Raw genomic sequence first — 2,497 nt, forward strand, 5'->3', positions numbered from 1 at the left:
GTAACCTGCAAAAAATAAAAATAAAACACTGCAAACCACACTAGTAAGCAGATTTAATAAAATATTTGAAATATTCAAGGAAAATCAAGATTTAGTACTTCCCCCTAGGCATTGAACAATGTAATCTCCCAACATTATTACTGCATGAAGTTCAAAGTAGGCCTTAAAGACAAAATCTTTCTGTAATAAAGAAAAAGTGCAAAGTAACAAAACGAATTGTAAAGTCTTTGCAAGAATAGGAGTTTGGACACTGGTGAGGAAAATGATTTTCATCCTTCCTTGTACACCTGACACCTATACGAACAAACTTATCGATAATGTCTTCAACACTAGTAATATATAATAGTCATTTACTTGGTCAAATAAAAAAGCAACTCCCACTAAAATTACTTGTATTCATCCTACAGAACCCAAGAGATAGGAGTGCTATTCAAAAGTGTCCATCCACATGCATGTCGCGTCTGAAATATTCTTTCTATTCTGAAAGAGAAACTAGAGAAAAGACACGATTCCCTCAGAAAGCAATGACTCGATGCAGGTTGTGACTTTATATTAAAGCTCCGCACAAAAACATGGAGATAAAGGAAGCGATTTCCATTTGCCGGTCACTATTCCAGCAACACAGCTTCTTCGAGAGTTCTGTTTCAGGAAGAAAAGACGACCCTGCGACAAATGGGACAGGTGTTATTCTCCCATAACCAGCGGTTGATGCAGTGGACATGGTACTCATGGGAGCAAGGTAGCACACGAAGTTTGTCGCCTTCCGTATATTCAGTAATGCAAATAGTACATGTCTTCAATGTGTCGTTTTCACCAAAACCTCTCGTTGCCAAGTTTTTAATCTGGACATTGGTAGGTCCTCTAGTTAGGTGGTTGTCATTAAAGGGGTAAAGTCGGGTTGCTTCAATACCTCCTTCAAACATCTGTGAGATACTTTCTGAATATTGATCAATGGAACTGAAGCCAGGGTTGTAGCTGGGGATGGAAGCAGAGTTGTTAACACCAGAGCTCCCTCTTCCACTCCATGGAAGCTCACCAAAAGCTGTTGTTCTCTGCCTTAACCTGGTTTGAATCGGAAGAGATGTAGTTTCCCTTGATCCACTATTGAAGATTGTAAGAGTGGAAAACCTGGGAGTACTCACGTAGCTTCTCCCAGATGCACGTTCAGAAAGTGTAAAGGTGCCTATCAAACCTCTAGGGTCACTTTCATAAGTGACCGTGTTGTTTGGGATCTGAGACCTTGACCGAGTTCTGCTAGCTATGCTATCCCTCTGCCGGTCTTCTGCCAGCAGAACTCTTCTGACTCTAAGGTCTCTGGTTGGAGGTCTTTGACCAGATCCTGCCGCTTCACCATTGGTATCTGTGTCTGAAGAGCTTGTCCCTTGAGAGGCAGAATTTCTTGAACCAGCCGCCACAAAACTACCTCCACCTAGCAAGTCAGGTCCAGTTATCTGGTGTCTCAAAGTCCCATGGTGAGGGGTTCTAGAACTTCCCTCGATCTCGTTTACCAAAGGCTGCTCAAAAGTCTGAGATGAGATGCTATGATGAGATCTTCGTGGAATTTCATTTGCTGGGCGCAGAGAAGACCTACTTCTTTCAGCTCTGGCTCTGGTTCTTCGCTGGTGTTCTGGTTTCGGGCTTCTTGCCCTCCTCCGACCTCTGGTGGATGGCACATCTGTTAATGCTTCAGCAGAACTGTGTTCTGACCTAGGTGTTCTGGCAGATGATGTCTCAGATGCTGAATTTTCCACTTGCCTTTGGAGGCTGCGATCCATGTTTTCTACACTAAGACGTGTAGCGGATGGTTCATTTTCATTCTCTGAGGTTTTGCTTCCATTATTACGGTTAACATTTGTCTCTAAACTGAATCTGAAATCACCACTGCTTGGATTAGTGTGGCTCACTGCCCTCCTGGACTGCTTTCCTCTCTGACCACTTCTTGTTGTATTGCCAGTCTGTCTGACAGAGCTAAGCCAATCTATTACGGAGTCACCATTGGACTCGTCATCAGAAGAGTCTCCATTTTCTTCTGAGCTCTGCGGCGGCGGCTAAGGCGGCCCCTCTTTAATTTGCTGTAGTCTTCTGAAGAGCTCCTCCCCAGTACTTTGACCTGGGGTGCCTAGCAAATTGTTGTCTCTCAGAAGTCGATAGTCTTCTCCACTCAGATTATTTACAAATCGATGGAAAGCTTCTTCCCGATCCAAGCGATCCACTAGCCTTCTGCGCTGTCCTGCAGATTGGTCATTTCCTTGATCGCTAGAATCTGAGTTTTCCATCTTGATGAACAAGTGGACGATTTTATGTCTGTTATGACATAGTACTGAAATCCAATCAACTGGACCTTCAGTTTTCTTCGCTAGGCTTCGGGGGTCCGCGCAGGAGGGGACTGGCTGGGCTCTGCCACCTCAGCTGCCTGCGAGGCCGCCTAAGCTCTGCCGAGTGTCTGCCTCCTGCTCTCTAGCCCGCCTCAGAATGCCTGGAAGGGACCCGCCTCTAG

At 44.9% G+C, this 2,497-nt stretch overlaps 1 pseudogene; it reads right to left on the reverse strand.

The window, feature by feature from the left end:
• Positions 1–644: 644 nt before the first annotated feature.
• On the reverse strand, positions 645–2,276 carry LOC142841568 (E3 ubiquitin-protein ligase RLIM pseudogene; annotated as a pseudogene).
• Between the last annotated feature and the right edge of the window lie 221 nt (positions 2,277–2,497).

This window comes from Microtus pennsylvanicus, chromosome X (genome assembly GCF_037038515.1).
Source record: "Microtus pennsylvanicus isolate mMicPen1 chromosome X, mMicPen1.hap1, whole genome shotgun sequence".
NCBI classification, from domain to species: Eukaryota; Metazoa; Chordata; class Mammalia; order Rodentia; family Cricetidae; genus Microtus; species Microtus pennsylvanicus.